Source organism: Hemiscyllium ocellatum, chromosome 16 (assembly GCF_020745735.1).
Source record: "Hemiscyllium ocellatum isolate sHemOce1 chromosome 16, sHemOce1.pat.X.cur, whole genome shotgun sequence".
In the NCBI taxonomy this organism is placed as follows: Eukaryota; Metazoa; Chordata; class Chondrichthyes; order Orectolobiformes; family Hemiscylliidae; genus Hemiscyllium; species Hemiscyllium ocellatum.
The window spans coordinates 77561409-77583614 of record NC_083416.1 but is presented as its reverse complement, the minus strand read 5'-3'; the positions used below and the strand labels follow the sequence as shown (position 1 = coordinate 77583614).

The window sequence follows — 22206 nt, the reverse complement described above, 5'->3', positions numbered from 1 at the left end:
GGTTACAGGGTGGGTAATGGGTAAGGGTGGTTACAGTGTGGGTAATGGGAAAGGTGGTTACAGGGTGGGTAATGGGGAAGAGGTTGCAGGGTGGGTAATTCGTAAGGGGGTACAGGTTGGCTAATGGGGAAGGGGGGTTACAGGTTGGGTGATGGGGAAGGGGGTTACAGGATGGGTAATGGGGAAGGGGGTACAGGGTAGGTATTGGGGAAGGAGGTTACAGGATGGGTAATGGGGAAGGGGGTACAGGGTGGGTAATGGGGAAGGGGGTACAGGGTGGGTAATGGGGAAGGGGACACAGGGTGGATAATAGGGATGGGGGCACAGGGTGGATAATAGGGATGGGGGTTACAGGGTGGGTAATGGAGAAGGGGGATTACAGGGTGGGTAATAGGGAAGGGTAGTTACAGGGTGGGTAATCCAGAAGGGGTTACAGGGTGGGTAATAGGGAAGGGTAGTTACAGGGTGGGTAATCGGGAAGGGGTTACAGGGTGGGTAATGGGGAAGGAAGTACAAGGTGGTGATGAGGAAGGGGGTAAAGGGTTGGTAATGGGAAAGGTGGGTACTGGGTGGGTAATGGGATGGGGGTTACGAGGTGGGTAATGGGGAAAGGGTTACAGGGTGGGCAATGGGGAGGAGGAGTTACAGGATGGGTAATGGGAAATGGGGTACAAGGTGGGTAATGGGGAAGGGAGGTACTGGGGGGTAATGGGGAAGAGGTTACAGGGTGGTTAATGGGGAAGAGGGGTTATAGGGTGGGTAGTGGAGAAGGGGAGTACTGGGGGTCAATGAGGAATGGGGATACAGGGTGGGTAATGGGGAAGGAGTTACAGAGTGGGTAATTGGGAAGAGGGTGACTGGGTGTGTAATGGGGAAGGAGTTACAGGGTGGGTAATGGGGAAGGGGCACAGAGTGGGTAATGGGGAAGGGGTTACCGGGTGGGTAATGGGGAAGGGGTACAGGGTGGGTGATGAGGGAGGGGGGTACGGGGTGAGTAATGGGGTGGGGGTTACAGGGTGGGTAATGGGGAAGGGGTTACAGGGTGGGTAATGGGGAAGGGGTTACAGGGTGGGTAATGGGGAAGGGAGGTACTGGAGGTAATGGGGGAGAGGTTACATGGTGGGTAATTGGGGAAGGGGAGTACTGGGGGGGCAATGGGGAAGAGGGTGACAGAGTGGGTAATGGGGAAGGGGATACAGAGTGGGTAATGAGGAAGGGGGGATTACATAGTGGGTAATGGGGAAGGGGGTTACAGAGTGGGAAATTGGGATGGGGGTGACAGGGTGGGTAATGGGGAAGGGGGCTACAGGGTGGGTAATGGGGAAGGGGTTACAGGGTGGGTAATGGGGAAGGGGTTACAGGGTGGGTAATGTCACTGGATGAGAATTGGCCCAAGGCAAAATACTGCGGATACTGGAAATCTGAAGCATACAGAGAGAATGCTGCAGAAACTCAGTATGTCTGTCAGCTTCCGTGGAGAGAGAAACCGAGTTAATGTTTCAAGTCTGGTATGCGTTCCTCAGAATGGTCTGGGGACATGGGTTTGACCCCAGCATGCCTGACGGTGACCTTTGAATTCAATAAGCTGCTGGTCTAAAGGTGACTGTGTAACCACTGTCAGCTGTTGTAAAAACCCATCTGGTTCATTAATTTCCTTTAAGAAATTAAAACTGCTGTCGTTCCCTGGTTTTCCCAAGATGTGACTCCAATCCCTGAGTAAGGTGGTTGATTCTTAACTACCCTCTGGGCATTAGGGATGGGCAATAAATGCTGGTGTAGCTAGTGGCAACCAGATCTCAGATCTCACAACAAACAAAAGTTATTTTTAATCCACCTGATGAAACATTTCATACTTGAACCGGGATCTCCTGACCCAGAGGGTGGAGCACTACTTCTCTGTCACAGTACACACCTAAATCCAGTGTGTTTTACCAACAGCTCTCTTTACTTGTCCTGCCCCCATTAATGACTTCTGCACATATACACCTAGTGTTGGCATAGTGCTGAGATTCAAAAGTCAGAGATGTCTTGCCATGTGCAAGGTCTAACTCTAACCTGTTTTCCCTTATTTCCATCACCTCCAGTTTTGCGTGGGTTCCTTGATGCCACATTTTGCCAAGTGCTGCTTTGATGTTAAGGGCTGTAATTCGCACATCACGCCTAGACATGTTTGGACAGGGCTGTAATAAGGTCAGGAGCTGGAACTTTAAGTGAGCAAGTTATCATTCAGGAAGTACTGTTTGACAGCACTGTAGGTGACACCTTCCATCACTTTACTGGAGATTGTTGAGGAGGTAGTTGGCCAGGTTGGATTTTTATGTAGAAGTCATGCCTGGGAATTTTGCGCATTATTGAAAGCATCTGAATAGAACAGAATCCCTGCAGCATGGAAGCTGGTCATTTGCCCCATCGAATCCATACTGACCCTCTGAAGAACATCCACCCAGTCCTGCCCTGTCCCCATAACCCTGCGTTTCCCATGGCTAATCCACCCAGCCTACACATCCCTGAACACTATGGGTAATTTCCCATGGCCAATTCACCTAACATCCTTGAATTCTGGGACGAAACCCACATAGAAACAAGGAGAATGTGCAAATTCCACACAGACAGTCATCCGAGGGTGAAATCAAACCTGGGTCCCTGGCACTGTGAGGCAGCAGTGCTAACCACTGAGCCACCATGCCAAACCTAATGCCATGCTGGGTGATTAAGGGGCAATCACATTGTTGTGGATCTGGGGTCACATGTAGGTCAGACCAGGTAAAGACGGCAGATTTTCTTCCCTAAAGGACATTAGTGAGCCAGAAGTGTTTGTACTCCTACTGATGACAGCTTCCTGATCACCATCGAGTCATAGAGATGTACAGCACGGAAACAGACCCTTCAGTCCTACTTGTCTATGCCGACCAGATATCCTACCTAATCTAATCCCATTTGCCAGCACTTGGCCCACATCGCTCTAAATCCTTCCTATTCATATACCCATCCAGATGCCTTTTAAATGTTGCAATTGTACCAGCCTCCACCATTTCCTGCGGCAGCTCATTCCAAACACGCACCACCGTTTGCATCAAAAAGTTACCTCTTAGGAGCCTTTTATATCTTTCCCCTCTCACCCTAAACCTATGCCCTCTAGTTCTGGACTCCCCCACACTAGGGAAAAGACCTTGTCTGTTTATCCTATCCATGATCCTCATATACTGAGACTGACGTTCATTTCCAGTTTAATTCACTAATTGAATTTTAGTTTTGCAAGTTATGATGGGAGATTAGGGGTTTGCAGGGGTCTCACCCTTTCACTTGGTTTCTCAACAGTGACAGTTGTAGTCCTGCACTGTGAGTGAACCGGGAAATATGGCACACACATTATAATATTGATGTGTACAATTTTTAAGGTTAAGTGTGAAAGTCTTAGATTGTCTAAGCTAACTGACACGTGATGTTTGCCATCATTGTCGGGAAGTACTGTTTATTCTGCTGGACCACAGTTTATGGTAACAACCTACCTCCAAATAAATCTTAGAACACTGCACAAAACTCCTCCGACTCCATCCCTGCTTGGGAATTTTTGATTTGTTCCTGCGCAGGACTGATTCTGTGAAAGTTAAACAACACTCCCTTCAGTAGCATGACTAACCCTAACCCTAAAGCATGTAGACAGGATGCAGAGCTGGGCTGAAAGATGGCAGATGGAGTTCAACCTGGAAAAATGCGAAGTGATGCATTTTGGAAGGTTGAACTTGAATGCTGAATATAGGATTACAGACAGGATTCTTGGTAGTGTGGAGGAACAGAGGGATCTGAGTGTACATAGATCCCTCAAAGTTGCCACCCAAGTGGATAGGGTTGTTAAGAAAGCATATGGTGTTTTGGCTTTTATTAACAGGGGAATCGAGTTTAAGAGCCATGAGGTTTTGCTGCAGCTCTACAAGTCCCTGGTGAGACCAAACTTGGAATATTGTGTCCAGGTCTGGTCGCCCTACTATAGGAAAGATAAAGAGGCTTTGGAGAGGGTGCAAAGAAGATTTTACAGGATGCTGCCTGGACTGGAGGGCTTGCCTTAAGAAGAGAGGTTGACTAAGCGCGGACTTTTCTCTTTGGAGAGAAGGAGGAAGAGAGGTGACCTGATCGAGATATACAAGATAATGAGAGGCATGGATAGAGTCGATAGCCAGAGATTTTTCCCCAGGGCAGGATTGACTCATACAAGGGGTCATAGTTTTAAGATATCAGGAGAAAGGTATAGAGGAGACGTCAGAGGTAGGTTCTTTATGCAGAGAGTTGTGAATGGATGGAATGCGTTGCCAGTGGTGGTGGTGGATACAGAGTCATTCGGGACATTTAAACTACTGCTAGACATGCACATGGATAGCAGTGAGTTGAGGGGTATGTAGATTAAGTTATTATATTTTACATTAGGATTAAACCTCAGCACAACATCGTGGGCCAAAGGGCCTGTTCTGTGCTGTACTTTTCTATGTTCTATGTTTAGTTCACCAGAAAGACAGTCACAAAAGGTGAACAAAGATATCTATCCCAATCCATAAACTGAACTAAAGAAATGAAGTACTTCAACTCAGATAAATCAGCAGATTAGGATTGAAGATTCACTTGACCAAAATGGAGGTAGAGTGTTCATAGAGACCAGATCAGTGTCGACAGATTCAAGATCAAAAAGAAGGAACTGATTGGTCCGACTATTCAGGATACTGCATAAAATAAAGTATCTGTTCAAGTTAAAGAACAATCATCCAATTGAGAAATCCAAAATTCTGCAAAGAAGGAATAGCTTGTTTTAACAGCAAAGCCATCTTCCATGATTTGGAGATGCTGTTGTTGGACTGGGGTGGGCAAAGTTAAATATCACGCAACACCAGGTTATAATCCAACAGGTTTATTTGGAAGCTCTAGCTTTTGAAGCGCTGCTTCTTGATCTGGTGGTTGTGGGCATCAGGGACAGGACCATAAGACACTGTGATCTTTTCTTATAAATTCAGTATCTTATGGTCCTGCTTCACAACGATCTGATGAAGCTGCTCCGAAAGCTAGTGCCTCCAAATAAACCTGTTCGACTCTCAACTGGTGTTGTGTAACATCTTCCATGATAGGTATTCAAGAGATTAAAGTTCCCCTGGATGATGTTATTGAGGTGATTTTCTCAGCTAGCTGGGAGGAATAACTCTGGGAAGGGTATCCAGCAGATTGATGGTCCTCCAGACAAGGTGATGGATTAATTCCTGGGCTTAGCAGGGTGCACAGTCTTTATGAAGGACATCCTGGAGATGAGAGATCCTCCAGTCAGGAGAATGTTCAGTATAGAGGACAGTAAATCTCAAGACAAAGAGCTACTAAGTTTCCAAATTTGAAAGGGAAGTGTTTCAGAAGAACATGTGGAAGTGTGCAAGAAGGAGCTTAATGTTGTTTAATCTCATGCTGTCCTTGTCCTTGGAGTGTTTGATTGGGACAGTGTAGAGGGGGCTTTAGTTTTTATCTAACCCCATGCAGTACCTGTCCTGGATGTGTTTAATGGGGAGGGTGTACAGGGAGTTTTCCTCTGTATCTAACCCCATGCTGTACCAGTCCTGGGTGTGTTTGATGGGGAAGGTGTAGAGGGAGCTTTCCTCTGTACCTAACCCCATGCTGTACCAGTCCTGGGTGTGTTTGATGGGGAAGGTGTAGAGGGAGCTTTCCTCTGTATCTAACCCCATGCTGTACCAGTCCTGGGTGTGTTTGATGGGGAAGGTGTAGTGGGAGCTTTTGTCTGTATCTGACCCCATTCTGTGCAGAGTGGGAGTTTTGCTATGGTAATATCGAGTGCTGGGCAATTGTGGCATTCCTTGGTTATAAAATCCGGACACGCTGAAAATGCAAACATCTGCAATAAAACATTTCTAAAAAAAAACTGGGTCAGATGACTGCAGTATTTCGTGTCACAACTGGCTGTCATGGGTGGGATGTCTATAAGCTGGCAATAAGGATTGCTGATGAATTAAACAGTTTCTGCAAATTCTCAGTGCTTCCAGCTGAGCTTGGACCAGAGCCTCCTGGGTCAATCAGCACCTTTCATCCACATTGGGCTCCATTCGAACATAAACCTCTGTAGGTACTACATAATTACGTCTCATTTTTCCACCGCACTTTCAATGAGAACAGAGGTTATAGAAAGCTAGCCTTTGATTCTGAAAACCTCTCTTGCACAGAGCTTAACCAGTCTGGAACCAGATCTCCTCGTATTCCTTTGAGTAGTAACGTACACAATTTTCTGGCTGACTTTTGAGCTATTTTTATTTGAGATATTGCTCTTCCAGATGCTTGAATCTGTTATTAACTCATTCAGCACCAGAGCTGGTGGAATTGGTGTTTCGCTGGAGCTCTCCACCAGTGCAATCATGTTAATAGAGCACATTACCTGAACCATACATTAACCTGAGGATTAGACTGTTGAGTGTTCTTGAGAGTTTGCAGTGCAGAAGGAAACCACTTGGCCCATCACACCTGCTAGCCCTTTGACCACAGCTGGCGACTTGGTCAATAAGCAGAAGCCTTGAGTTTGAAATCATTGACAGAATATCATGAGGGGAGATGAGGAGATAACCTTTTCTCTGAGGAAGCTGCTGGGGTCCAGGAAATTCAGTGTCGACAGCTGGTGGAAGCTGATGCAATGCAGTATTTTAAAAGGGAATTTGTAAAGTATCTGACAGGATTTATAAGGTGACAGGCAAGCAATGGGAATGGGCAGAATGGCCTCCTTCATGCTGTAGGCTTCCATGGGTTCATTAAATTCTATGTCTTTTTATGAACTTATTTTTAAAAATTACCTCTGAAACTTTTCCGATGATATTTCAATCTTACCTCGAAAGTGCCTTCTGGCAATATTCTAATAACCTTCTGTGTGAAAGATTTACTTCTTCTAACACCAAATCCTGCCTGTGCTTGCACATTTATTGTTCACTCAACTACAGGGAATAAAAAATCAGTCTTTCACAATCTGTTCCAGTTGTCTCCTGATCCACCTCTCACATCCCAATCTCTAATCTTGACTTAAGCCAAAACCTCAACTTTGCAGTAAATTCCATTCACTCCTTATCCCCTACTCTATTGAGCTACATTGATTCTCTACCTCAATGTTATTCTCACCCTTGCCTTTAAATCCCTCTCTAGCCTTATCCCTCCCTTTGGATTGCTCCCAGGCCGATGGAATGCCTATAGTGTGGAATCAGACCATCGAGTCTACACCAATCCTCTGAAGAGCATTCCACCCAGGCGCAACTTCCCAAACCTGTATTTCCCATGGCTAACCTTCTTAGCCTGCACATTCCTGGACACTGTGAGCAATTTAGCATGGCTAATCCACCTAACCTGCACATCTTTGAACTGTGGGATGATACCGGAGCACCTGAAGGAAACCCATGCAGACACAGGGAGAATGTGCAAATTCCACACAGACAGTTATCAGAAGCTGGAATTGAACCTGGGTTCCTGGTGCTGTGAGGTAGTGGTGCTAACCACAGAGCCACTGTGCTGCCCTAGATATCTACCCTCTTCTAATTTTAGCCTCTGACACATTCTTGATACTCAACATTTAGCTCCGACTGCCATGCTGTCAGGTGACTGAGCTCTGATTTTGGGAATTCACTCCTGTGACCTCTGCTTCAATCTCTCTGTCTCCCCTTCCTCCTTAAAGATGCTCCTTTGAATCTCCCTTTCTGATTAAGCTTTTGTAAATCTATTATTTTCTAATGAGGTTTAGTCATAGTGGCTTAGTGTCAACTGTTGCCTTATAATTGCTTCTATAGGGCACCTTGGCGCATTTTAGCGTGTTAAAGGTGCTTTACATACTTGTTATTCCTGTTAGATACTCCATGTAAACTGGTGTTGTTCACATAGAGTCATAGAGCTGTACAGCATGGAAACAGATCCTTTGGTCCAACTCATCCATGCTGACCAGATATCCAATATAAATCTAGTCCTGTTTGTCAGTATTTGGCCCACATCCCTCTAAACATTCTTTCCTATTCATATACCCATCCAGATTTTAAATGTTGTAATTGTACCAACCTCCACCATTTCCTGTGGCAGCTCATTCCATACACGCACCACTCTCTGCATGATAAAGTTACCCCTCAGATCTTTTTTAAAACTTTCCCTTTCACCTTAAACTACTTGTCACTCAGTAAGTAAGTCTGTAGTAAGTGTTTGCAGCTTGAACAACTTCCACTCAAAGTATACAGGGTGGCTGTTGTGTAGTGGTATTGGCACTCGGTTAGTAATCCAGGACCCCAGGCTTTGGGGACAGCGGGCTGTGGGTTCAAATCCCACCATGACAGATGGTGAAACCTGAATTCAATTAAACAATCCAGAATACAGATGCTAGCCTGGTGTTGATTATTGTTTCAGAAACCCATCTGTTTCACTAATGACCCTTTAGGGAAGGAAACTGCCATCCTTATCTGATCTGGCCTACATGTGACTGCAGACCCACAGCAATGTGGCTAACACTTCACTGACCACTGGGCAATCAGTACTGGCCCAATTCAGTGATACCCACATCTGTGATGGAATGGAGTAGGTGTTGGTGTAGCCTATTTATGCAGGTTAGGATCGGGTTTTGTGATTCGGTCATTGGCCAGGGAAAGAAGGGTTGATTGCAGGGAAGGGGATCCAGAGGGAAGCAGTGCAAGAATCTTCAGCCTTTGCAAAAGTCCAACAACTTGGAGATTCCTTCAGCTTGTGTGGATGAGAGTGGGGGCTGGAAGAAGTACATCCAGTACAAGAAGCCATTTAAATAGCAAGGATAAGGACAGCCTAGTCAGGCACCACTCTCTGCAGCATGGTGCAGGAATGCTTTGTTGTTTGCCCTGTGACAAGATTCAAGACATCTGCTCAGGTGAGAAGGGAAGATCTCTGCAGGCACTAGTGACATAGGTATAACAAGGAAAGCAGTTTTGTGTAGGGACCCAGACTCCAGTTTTATTAACTTAGCACTGTGCAAATCCAATCACAGTGCTCCAACAGAGAGGACTGCATAGATCAAAGACTGTTTCAGCAGAATCATAGAATCCCTACAGTGTGGAAGCAGCTCATCAAATCCACACCAACCCTCTGAACAGCCTCCCACCCAGGCCCACCCCTCTACTCTATCCTTCTAGCCATGTATTGCCCATAGGTGACATGGTGGCTCAGTGGTTAGCACTGCTGCCTCACAGTGCTAAGGACCTGGGTTCAATTCTTCCCTCAAGCGACTGTCTGTGTGAAGTTTGCACACTCTCCCCATCACTGTGTGGGTTTCCTCTGACAAAGATGTGCAGGTTAGGTAGGTTGGCCATGCTTAATTGCTCCTAGTGTTCAGAGATGTGGAGAGGTTAGGTGCATTAGTCAGGGGTAAATGTACAGTAATATGGTAGCGGAATGGGTCTGGGGGGGTTACTCTTCAGAGGGCCAGTGTGGACTTGTTGGGCCAAATGGCCTGTTTCCACACTGTAGGGATTCTATGATTTTTATGGCTAACCCACCTAGCCTGCACATCCCTGGGCACTATGGCAAGTTAGCATGGCCAATCTGTTTAACTTGCACACCCTTAAACTCTAGGAGGAAACTGGATCACCCAGAGGAAAACCACACAAATATGAGGGGGACATGCAAACTCCCACAGAGAGTGACCTGACAGTGAAATCAAACCCAGGTCCCTGTCCCTATGAGGCAGCAGTGCTGACCACTGAGCTGCTGTGCCATCCACCTATGAGTGGGTTCCAGTCAGTAGCTCACTGGTACCAGCACTGGGGAACGTGGGGTCCCAGTGGTGTACACCTGAAATCTTCTGGAGCTGGTGTTCTGGTGAACGAAATAGGGTGAGAAAACTGTCAAATTTAGGAAGGTGAGTAAATCAAAGACCAGAGTTAAAGCTCAAGAGAATGGTATTAAAATGAGAAATGATAAATAGGCCATGACATACAGATATGGTGAGTGAAAATCTAACAATAAATCAACAAATAAGTCTAAAGTTTTCAAAACTAAGACAAAGACAGAACTAAAGGCACTGGCACATGAACGTTTGAAGTATTTGAAACAGAACAGATGAATTGATAGTGCAAATTAAAATAGCTGAAAATGTGTTGCTGGAAAGGCGCAGCAGGTCAGGCAGCATCCAAGGAGCAGGAGAATCGACGTTTCGGGCATGAGCCCTTCTTCAGGAATTCCTCCTGCTCCTTGGATGCTGCCTGACCTGCTGCACCTTTCCAGCAACACATTTTCAGCTCTGATCTCCGGCATCTGCAGACCTCACTTTCTCCTGCAAATAGACAACTATGATCTGATCGCCATAACCGAGACATGGCTGCACAATTATTGAAACCGCAGCTTGAATAGTCAAGGGTACATGGCGTTTAGGAAGGGCAGGAACCTAGGAACAGGTGGAAGAATGACAAGCATTAGCCTGACAGAGAGGGCTGAAGTTCAGGAAACCAAGATGCAGAAACAGTTTGGGTGGGAATGCCAAAAAGTAAAGTCAAGAATCCTTTGCGAGAGTTGTGTACAGATCGCTCAACAGTGACCATCTGATAAGATGGAGTGAAAAGGAAGAAATAATTGCAAATTGTTAGAAAGGTATTGTTTTAATCAAGGTGGGGTGGGGGTTGGGGTCACACAACATACAGACTGGAAAATCAGACAGGCAAGGGTAGCCTGGATGAAGAAATCATAGAATCTTTTGGGAATAGTTTCTTAGAACACCACATTCTGGAGCCAACCACAGACCAGACAAAGAACTTCTGAAGAAGAGTCATTGGACTCAAAATGTTAACTTGTTTCCCTCCCTTTGGTGGCTACCAGACCTACTGAGTTTCTCCAGCAATTTTTGTTTTTCTCTCAGAAGTCCAGCATCTGCAGTTTTTCACCATTGTTTAGGGAGAAGGCTATACAGGGCCTGGTAATATGGAACAAGATAAGACTAACTAACATCCTGGCAGTATAAGTGTCCTTGGGTAGTGGCAGTGTTTCAAATAAAGGTTCTTAGGAAGAGCATCAAAACAGAGCTGGCTAAGGTGACCTGGCCAATCCCTGGTAAGGGGATAGAATGACAGATATTCAGCAGTAGACACCTAAAGGGATAATTATGAATGCACAATAGATTTACTCTCCAATGAGAAAGAAACATTCCAAAGTGAGGAGCCACCATTTAGTAATTAACTGAAAAACGTATAAAATGTTTCAAACATTACCCTGGAGTCTGTCACAGAGACCCCAGCCAATGCCAAGCAGTGGAGAAGCAGTGAAGGAGGAACAAGGAGAAGAGAGAAAGATGAACTCTATTATAGTAAACCAAAAGAGAAAATGCTGGAAAATCTCAGCAGGGCTGGCAGCATCTGTAAGGAGAAAAGAGCTGACATTTTGAGTCTAACTGACCCTTTGTCAAAGCTTTGACTCGAAACATCAGCTCTTTTCTCTCCTTACAAATGGTGTCAGACCTGCTGAGATTTTCCAGTATTTTCTCTTTTGGTTTCAGATTCCAGCATCCGCAGTAATTTGCTTCTATCTATTATAGTGAAATCTTGCATTATACCGGTGTTTCAAGATGGTGCTGGAATGTGGCAACACTTTGTGTTTAGTATGCAAGAAATCACGTTCACTATATTTTTATACACATATTTCAATAAATATAAAACTAAACTAAAAAACCATTTAATTGCACAAAGAAGGGTGGCAGATTAGAAAATTGGGTAGAATATTAAATAAAGCAGCAAAAACGGCTGAAAGATTAATGAGGAGGAAATTAAAGTTGAGGGAAAGTTGACTAGAAGTATAAGAACAGATTGTAAGAGTTTCTATGGATATTTTAAAAAGTTAACAAAGTCAGAGTTGGTTCTTAAGCAAGTGAATCTGGAGAATTAAAAATGGAAAATAAAGAGATGACCGATGAATTGAACAGTATTTTGCATTGGTCATCAAAGTATAGCAAACAAGTAATATCTAGAAATTGTAACAGATTGTGAAATAGAAGGGAGGGAGGAACTCAAACAAATTATGACCATCAGGAAAGTGATGGTTGCCCTTCTCTGGGGAAATTAGGGATGGATAACCACTGCTAGCCCAGCCAGCATTGCGCATATCCTGCAACAGAATGAGAAAATAATGGAACTTTTGATATTATTCAACAATTACAAAGTCCCCATATTCTTTAATAGTGCTGCCTTCATGTGGAGGACAAGGATTATAAAGGTAATGAGAACATGATCACCTCGACCTTCATGCACAGTATTGACTTGGACCGCCTTTGGGGCAGCACGGCGGCACAGTGGTTAGCACTGCTGCCTCACAGCGCCAGAGACCCGGGTTCAATTCCCGACTCAGGCGACAGACTGTGTGGAGTTTGCATGTTCTCCCTGTGTCTGCGTGGGTTTCCTCCCACAGTCCAAAGATGTGTGGGTCAGGTGAATTGGCCATGCTAAATTGCCCGTAGTGTTAGGTAAGGGGTAAATGTAGGGGTATGGGTGGGTTGCGCTTCGGCGGGTCGGTGTGGACTTGTTGGGCCGAAGGGCCTGTTTCCACACTGTAAGTAATCTAATCTATACTGGAGACATGTCTAGCTGGCTCATTAGTCCATCTTGGGTCTGGCCGTGGTATGATGGTTACCACGCTAATGTAACCCCTGAAATAATACACAGCCTGCTTAGACTACTGGAGGCATGTAGGTGAGAATGAGTAAATCCTCCATCAACTTTGTTGTCTTATGATCTGATAAATGTAAAAAGTGAGGTCTGCAGATGCTGGAGATCAGAGCTGAAAATGTGTTGCTGGTTAAAGCACAGCAGGTTAGGCAGCATCCAAGGAACAGGAAATTCGACGTTTCGGGCCAGAGCCCTTCATCAGATCTGATAAATGTGCCCACTCTGAATCGGATTCCATTCCAGGAGTGCTTCCTATATAACCTCAACCATGCGTTTAAACCAAGACTTGCCATGGCAGTAACATACACGGACTAATGCAATCTTCATCACATCCAGCAAGAAGAAGGTTCACCACCACCTTCTCAAGGGCAATTAGGGATGGGTTTCAAATGCATTCCCACCACAATGTTGAACCCACCATAACCTGAGCACTAATACTCTTGGGGTGAAGCCTTGATTCAAACTGTAGCAGTTAATTCATTGTCAAAGTATATTTCTTGTTCTTGGGTGGGGTGGGAAGAGGGGCTTAGGGGGTGCTGGGTGGCTATTTATCTTTATTAAAAGCTCAATCAGACAGGATCCCCAATCTCTTAGATTGTTGACCCACGTCAGTGCCTGTGAGTGTTGGAGGGAACAGTGTTTGTTGTACTGTGAGGGTGCTTTGTTTTGATGCAGCAAATCGTTCTGTTTTCTGTCTCAGTGCACACAGGCAGGCTCCAACACAATCCCTCCTGGACAGGGACAATGAAGCCTCTGCTTTGTGCAGAGAATATGCTCAAGGCCGGGATTTTGATTGACTTGGGCTCCATTCACGGGGCAGGCAGCCGTACACTGTACAGCCATCCTGATGAATCACTCCAGTCTACCTTGGCAGACAATGCCAGCTAATTGGCTCTGCTCGCGCACTAAAGGCCAAATTAAAACACAATTTCCAGCACTGGAGCTGTTTCACAACATTTTATGTACACATATACACACATTCACAGGCTAATGAAGAACAGGAGCAGAGTTTAATTCATCTCACTCCTTTCCCAGTAAACATTTATGTGTTGATCTAATTGCAGGGCAGGGAACAATTTCAAACACTCATTTAAAATGCCCAGCCACTAATCTCTTATGCCACAGGAACAGGCGGTGGCCACTGAATCCCACAAACCGGTTCTGTCATTCATCTTGATCATGGTTGGATCTTATTGCCCTGGCTTGAGAATCTTTGCCTAGCAAAGATCTTGTCAGTCTCAAATCTTAAAATTTTTAATTCAACGCCCCCCCCCCCCGACCCCAAACCTCTTGGCATCAATAGTTTTTGAGTGGGACTCTTGCTAAATTCTCTGCATCGCACTGAAATATCCAATAATTGCCATTCCTGTTCCTGGCTGTCCTACAACAAGACAATATCACCTTGTGGGGGGAGGACACTGACTAACAAAGTCCAATGCCCACACAGTAACATCCTTCCCCTCTTGTTCAACACTGCTCTGCCTTGTCCCTGTAGACCTCTGGCATTTGTGCTATCTTTCTCTCAGTTGCTTTCAAACACAAACTCCTGTCACCTATTCTCCACTGGTCAGCTTTCTCCTCTGCTTTCTGTTTTGCCCCCTTCACTACATTTTCACCTGTCTCTCTCACCACCCACTTATACTGCCATCACAAAGATAAGAAAAGTAAAGCCTTGCGGATCCTTACCTGTGGCTGGAACCGTCTTGTTACTGCAGTGAGCAGAGCTCAGGGAACGGGCAAGAGTGTGTGTGTGTTTGGGTGAGAGAGAGAGAGAGAGAAGAGCAAGAGTGAGTTCTGACTTTCCCGTCCTCTCAGAATTAAAGAGGATCTTATTCACAATTCTCTCTACCTCACTGTACTCTGGTTTCACTTACACAAGCAGGGAGGAGACAGAGTGGGGAGGGGAAAGCAAGGGAGGTGGATTTGAAACTCAAGTGAAACACTATTTCTTTTGTTGACCCACATAAGCTGGACTTGTACTGAAAAAAAAATTAAACTGGTTACAGCTGCTGTGCAGTTGCAAAGCAGTCATTGCCATATTTTTTCTCCACATATTTATTCATCGAAAATCAAGCTACCTCAGACTTCTTAGAGGTCAAATTACAAGGTTTAGAAATTCACATCATAACAGAAGAAACAAACTAGTGAAAACATGTTTTGAAATTACTCATCATGCTGCCTTGGCAGAGTTTCCTCACAGCAATCTCTTCTCTCAATAATTCTTTTAATTTTTAAAGAAGTGATATTGTTGCTCATCACAACAGCGTGGGACAGGAAGAATGTTTCTTAAAATAATTTAAGTTTTATCCCTTTTTGCCTGACCATCTTGTTGGTGGTGGGGGATGTAATATGAGGGTCAGTTAGATTACGTGGCTGGACAGCTGGTTTGTGAAGTAGCGTAACACTAACAATGTAGGTTCAATTCCTACAATGGCTAAGATAACCGTAAGGTACAGGTTCAGAATTAGGCCATTCAGCTCATTAAGTCTGCTCTGCTATTCAGTCATGGCCAATATGTTTCTCAACCCCACAAAGGGCTGGTGTGGACTGGAGGCAAGGTGCAGATGTAGAATGGGTTGGAAGGACTGTGACTCTGAACATTTTATTTTCTAATTTATTCCTTCGATCTGTAATGCTGGAATTTTTATTTCTTTAGTTTTCTAGTATTTTTTCCTAACAACAGGTACTGAAGAATCTGTACCTAGGTACCTTGTACCTCAGATGTCACCATAAGTGGCAACTTGTAAATTTTTCACTGGAATCTGACCATGTGTGACAATAAAGCTAATTCAATTCAAATTTTGATCCGTTTACTATAAATATCCCTCCTTCTCAACATCTCCCCTCAGCTGAGGCACGGTGACCCCCAGGTTAAACCATCACCAGCCATCTCTCTCTCTAAGAGAAAGCAGACCTACAGGCCTATTTACGCTGGGGGAAGTGAAGTGCATCATAATGGTGCTAGAAGGGTCAGATAAAAAGGTTGCTCATCCTCTGGGATTTTCTGTGTTGATCTCTAGGATAATGTTATAAACAAGGAAACTCCGAAGAACATAATTGTGTGATTTTTGTTTCAAATTCTTTTGAAGATCTGTATGACACAAAACTATTGGGTGACCAGAAAGCAAACAACTCTGAAATTTAGATCTTATTTACTGTCAATTCTTGTCTTCATTTGTTTGTAGGATGTGAGTGTCACTGGCTAGGCCAGAGTTTGTAAACCATCCTTAATTGCCCTAAGGGTAGGTAGGAGTCAATAGCAATGGTGTGGGGGCAGGTTGGGAGTTGGCTGGACACAGATATTGCCAGGTAGAGTTTGGTCAGAGAGATGTGTTTTAATGAGTATCTGAAGAAAGGAATGAAGTTAGAGAGATGGGGAGATGTGGGGAGTGATCTGCAGAGATTAGAAATTTCCCAGCTAAGGCATGAGCTGTCACTCACAGAACGATTAAAATGGAGGGATCCACAAAAAGATGAGAAAGGAGAGAGGTCTGGGGAGGGCAGTGGTGTGGGAGAGACTACAGAGATAGAGAGAGGCAAAGACCGCATAGGGGTGGTGTTTGTTTGAAGATGATGAGAAGTTTTACATTTGAGATGTTGTTTCACTGGGAAGCAATGCAGGCCAGCGAGTACAGAACTGATAGTGAACAGAATTTGGCGTGAGTTAGGACATGAGCAACAGAGCTGAGGTTTACTGATGGTGACCGGCCTGGAAGGATATAACCCAGTGTAAAATCCGGGCAGACTACATCGTGACCAACGATGGCAGGTCTCAGTTAACCTTGTATCTGAAAGAAGACACCCCTGAGCCTGCAGCACTTCCCTTGCTAGTGGGTTTTTGTGCTAGGTTCAGGTTATTTGGCCAGCTCTGCCTAATCCAATTTGACGAAGACAACCCCCTCATTTTCAGCTGGATGAGAACAGCGAGCAGATACCCCACCCGCTAATGCCACCCTCCGTCCTCCATCATGCCCAAAGTGGGATCTGCTAACATTGTGTCAAGATGGGATCACACCCTGTGATGGGAGCTTGGAAGGGAGCCCCCAGTGGAGGTGTGTTCTCTGATTTTTGCATAAATTAAATGTCCTATTTTTAAGTGAGTAGAACTGGAAAGTTGGCTGAGAAATCCTGAGTACATAGCTTGATTTGTTGAAAATTTCTGACACATTTTTGCGACCAAACATTTGCTCGCTAGGCCTGATTAGAGTCCCCTGGAGGTGCAGGTCTTAATGAGGTGCTTGTTCCATTTTCCCACATAACGCAGCTGTCTGTCAGGATGTTGAAACAAAAATCTTTTATAAGCAAAGGTTCTATTTTCTTTCTTTGGCCTAATTAACTCAGTTCAGTCAGCACTGTGCTGGCAGCTTCTCTTTCCTCCATTACATTTTCCATTTCAGGCCGGTATTGGTTGACTTTGGGTGTAATTTCTACCACATTTGAGGCCTGTTATTTTTCTGAGTCATTCATCACTTGGTACTTCTGTTTCCTTCAGTCATGGGATGTGGGGCATCACAGGCTGTGCCAGCATTTATTGCCCAGCCCTAACTGCCCCAAGGGCAGTTAATAGTCATCCATGTTGCTGTGAGTCTGGAGTCACACATAGACCAGACCAGTTAAGGTCCCTTCACTGAACAACAACAAAGGTGGTATGGGTGGCATAGTGGCTCACTGGGTAGCACTGCTGCCTCACAGCGCCAGGGACCCAGGTTCAATTCCAGCCTTGGACCGTGTGGAGTTTGTACATTCTCCTCAGGTCTGTGTAGGTTTTCTCTGGATACTTTGGTTTCCAAAGATGTATGGGTTAGCTATGAGAAAGGCAGGGATAGGGTAAAGGGGTGGGATATTCTTCAATGGGCCGAATGGCTTCCTTCCACATTTCAGTCATTCTAACAGTGAACCTGTATTCCAAGCCCCTTCATTTCTGAAGAAGAATCATAGCAGACTGTTTCTCTCCCCACATATGCTGAAAGACCTGCTGAGTTTCTCCAGTATGCTCTGCGTTTGTTTCAGATTTTTTAACAAGAGTGAACCATAAAGTCAGAGACACACAGAGCATGGAAACAAACCCTTTGCTCCAACTCATGTTGACTGACCAGGTATTCCAAACTGAACTAGTCTCATTTACCTGCATTTGGCCCATATCCCTCTCAAAGTTTCCTAACCATGTACCTGTCCAAATGTTCTAATTGTACCCACCTCTACAACCTCCTCATTCCATACATGCACCACTCGCTGTGTGAAAAAGTTGCCCTTCCGGTCCCTTTTAAATCTTCTTCCTCTCACCTTAAACCAATACCCTCTAGTTTTGGATTCCACCACCCTAGGAGAACAAGCTTTGCTACTTATCCTATCCATGCCCCTCGTGATTCTATAAACCTCTACAAGATCATCCCTCAGCCTTTCCATTACAGATTTTTACTGAAATCTAATTTCCACCATCTGTCATGGGGATTTGATTCCATGTTGCCAGAATGTTAACGTAGACAAAAGTGAGGACTGCAGATGCTGGAGATCAGAGTCTAGATTAGAGTGGTGCTGGAAAAGCACAGCAGGTCAAGCAGCATCTGAGGAGCAGGGCAAAAGCCTTTCATCAGGAATGAATGTTAGCATAGGTTCCTGGAGTCCTAGTCCAGAGATATTGCCATGACTTTACCACTTCCCTCCAAGTCCCTCTCCAGACTTGGCTGACCCTCACAGAAGCAGCGCTGTGGGATTGCTGCACTGTCAGAGGCGCTACCTTTCAGAGGAGACACTGAACCATAGTCCGAGCTTGTCAACTCGGTTGAATATCAAAGGTTTCGTTCCAGAGAAGAAGGTTAAGAGGTGACTTAACAGAGACATACAAGGTGATCAGAGGATTAGTTAAGGTGGACAGTGAGAGCCTCTTTCCTCTGATGGTGATGGCTAGCACGAGGGGGCGTAGCTTTAAATTGAGGAGTGAGATATTGGACAGATGTTAGAGGTAGTTTCTTTACTCATAGAGTTAGTGACTTTTGAGAAGATTTCCTCAGGAAGTAATAGGGGCGTGGAACGTCCTGCCTGCAACTGTAGTAGACTTGCCAATTTTAAGGGCATTTTAATGGTTATTGAATAATATATGGATCATAATGAAATAGTGTAGGTTAGATTGGCCTCTGATTGGTTTCACAGGTCGGCGCAACATCAAGGGCTGAAGGGCCTGTACTGTGCTGTAATGTTCAATTTTCTATGTTCTATGTCCCTGATGCTGCTACATGAAGGAAAGCAGGGGGAGCTTTGACCCATGCAGTCGGTCAGTATGGTAGCAAGGGAGACCTGAGAAGCTGATATCACTCTCCTTAGAGCAGAGAAGGTTAGGAAAAGATTTGGGAGAGGATCAATCATATCATAAAGTGTTTTGATTGAGTAATTATATTCTTAAGGGCAGATGAGTTGGTAACCAGGGACACTAATTGGAGAGAATGAAGGAGATAAATAGAAATTAGTTTCTTAATGCAGTGAGTACTCTGTCCTGACCCCCTACCCCCACCTGTAAGGACAGTGGAAACAGGTTCAACAATTAGATTTGGAAGAAAATTACCTATATGCTTGAAGGAAAATTGTTAAGAGGGTTGGGGGACTAAGCAGGAAACATAAACTAGAATTAATTAGATTGTTCTATCACTTGAAAGAGTTCAGAAGAAATTTAAAAGGATGTTGCCAGGTTTGGAGGGTGTGAGCAACAGGGAGAGGCTGAATAGGCCGGGGCTGCTTTCCCTAGAGTGTTGGAGGCGGAGGGGTGACTTTATAGAAGTGTATAAAATCATGAGGAGCATGGATAAATAGACAAAGTCTTTTCCCTGGAGTGGGAGAGTCCAGAACTAGAGGGCATAGGTTTAAGGTGAGAGAGGAAAGATATAAAAGGGACCTGAGGGGCAACTGTCTCACGCAGAGAGTGGTGCATGTACGGAATAAGGAAGTGGTGGAGAATTAAGCATTTAAAGGCACCTGGATGGGCATATGAATAGGAAGAGTTTGCAGGAATGTGGGCCAAATGCTGGCAAATCGGGCCAGATTAATTTAGAATATTTGGTTGGCATGACGAGTTGGACCAAAGGGTTTGTGTCCAAGCTGTACATCTCTATGATGAGAAAGTGAGGACTGCAGATGTTGGAGATCAGAGTCGAGAGTGTGATGCTGGAAAAGCACAGCAGGTCACACAGCATCCGAGGAGCAGGAGAATCGACATTTTGGGCATAAGCCTTTCAGCAGGACTCTGTACATCTCTATGACTCCAATGTCATAGGGCGGCACGGTGGCACAGTGGTTAGCACTGCTGCCTCACAGCTCCAGAGACCCGGGTTCAATTCCCGCCTCAGCGACTGACTGTGTGGAGTTTGCACATTCTCCCCGTGTCTGTGTAGGTTTCCTCTGGGTGCTCCGGTTTCCTCCCACAGTCCAAAGATGTGCAGGTCAGGTGAATTGGCCATGCTAAATTGCCCGTAGTGTTAGGTAAGGGGTAAATGCAGGGGTATGGGTGGGTTGTGCTTCGGTGGGTCGGTGTGGACTGGTTCGGCCGAAGGGCCTGTTTCCACACTGTAAGTAATCTAATCTGAAAAAAATGTGACAGTCACTGTGCATCCAAAGTTTTCCTACTCTGTGACATTTAATGACATCAAGGGATATGGGGATAATGTGGGAATCTGACATTTTGGCAATTGATCAAGAATGGTGGGGCAGGCTAGAGGGGCTGAATGGCCTATTCCAGCTCCTTTGCTCCATATTCACTGCACTCCTGTATTAGAGAGAAATGTAGACTGCATATCAGTGACACACACACACAAGTACCCTGGAAGAATCATGGCAGCAACGCCTCCACATTCTCATTTGGATTTAACAGAAGGATCGATCGAGTAAATACTGGTGATCCTCTTGTAGCCAGCTCCATCAGTGTTCCGGCAAAATTCCTTAAAAATCAACTTTGATGGACTGCGTATCAAGTCTGGATAGCAAAACCGAGAGGGACTGAAAGGCCTGATCCTGTGAATAATGCCTCAACCGTGTCAATCAGGATTGTCAGATTGGTAGAGGTGACCATGAGGAAGAGCTCAGGGGGTGTATTCAAGATCGTTCCCTAGAAAAAAAAATGATGTGGATACAACCAGGGATCAGGCTATCTCACATCGATTGATCTGTAATGAGGCAGGTTTAATAAGCGGTCTCAGAGTAAGAGATCTCTGAGGAAACAGTGACCATACAATTTAGCATTCAGTTTGAGGGAGAGAAACATGGTTTGGGAACAGCCATGCTAAACTAACTAAGGGCAATTACAAAAAAATGATGGTAGAGCTGGTTGGAGTGGACCAGGAAAGGGGTTTAGTTGACTCGATGGCCTGAATGGCCTACTTCCTCTCAAGTGTCTTATGGTCTCACTCTGTGAAGGTTTATTCATTTTTGGAACATGACTCTACAATTGGCAGTTAAAGTCAATTACAATAAATTACCATCCAAAATATTAAAGGGGAAAGGAAACTCTGACAGATCGGATATGACCAAGAGCAGCTGTTAAGCTAGAAACAGCTCCAATGAATGGAATGTCCTGCTTCTAAGTTTGAAATGACACAAGTTAAAGAAGTCCAATTCCTGAGCAGCATCTCACTATCGTAAAGGCTCTTTGTAACAAAGATGCAGAGGAGCCAGTATTGGACTGGGGTGGTCAAAGTTAAAAATCACGCAATGCCAGGTTATAGTCCAACATGTTTATTTAGAAGCACTAGCCTTCGGAGCACTGCTCCTTCACCAGGTAGCTAGTGGGGCAGAATCATATATCACAGAATTTAAAGCAAATTTGTTACAAATTATCTGCCTTATAATCCTGCTCAACAACTCCCTGATGAAGGAGCGTCGCTTCGAAAGCTAGTGCTTCCAAATAAACCTGTTGGACTATAACCTGGCGTTGTGTGATTTTTAACTTTGTCATGAAGGCAGTGGAGAGATTCGCTAATTAGTTGGAAATCATGTGACTCTTTTTTTAGGAGGCTGCAGTGAGATTCGGGCTAACTTCCATGTCTGTCAGAAACGTTAGGAAGGAGACAAGCATAAAATCGGAAAATCCGGGCAGTTGAGATGTAGCATCCTTTTTCTGGTAACTGTTAGATTTGCAATTGTAATCCATCCGGCAGAGCATTGCCTGGTCAGAATGAACCAGGAGCGTGCAATTACCCTCAGTACAGATTATAATTGGCATCAAATTGCAACTGCACCATCCTGTGGGCTCGTCTTTATCGTCTGCAATGAGGGCAAATGTTGATAATTTCTGCAATTTGTAACTTGGGCCATAAAACGCTGTTACTCATAATTAAATACATCATTTGCACTTCATCAGCACATCTTTTGATTTGATTTATTACTGTCACGTTTTCCTAATGAAAAGTTGTTTTGTGTGCAGTACATGCAGATCATATCATTAAAAGACCACACGGTGACTGAACACAGTGAGGAATACAACGTTACGAGAAAGTGCACAAAAAGCAAGATCAACATTGGATTTGAAATTTGAGAGGTCCATTTAAAAGTTCAATAA

General features: G+C 44.7%; 1 protein-coding gene and 1 long non-coding RNA gene across 4 annotated transcripts in view; one reads left to right on the top strand and one right to left on the bottom strand.

The window, feature by feature from the left end:
• LOC132823494 (synaptopodin 2-like protein) overlaps nt 1-14488 on the bottom strand; it is a 98828-nt gene extending 84340 nt beyond the window's left edge. Inside the window, exon 1 of the mRNA XM_060837420.1 lies at nt 14352-14488. The gene's annotated coding sequence lies outside the window, so the exon portion shown is untranslated. The remainder of the gene's footprint in view (nt 1-14351) is intronic.
• Nucleotides 1-22206, top strand: part of LOC132823495 (uncharacterized) — a 162251-nt gene that overhangs the window by 61153 nt on the left and 78892 nt on the right. The gene's annotated exons all lie outside the window — the stretch shown is intronic.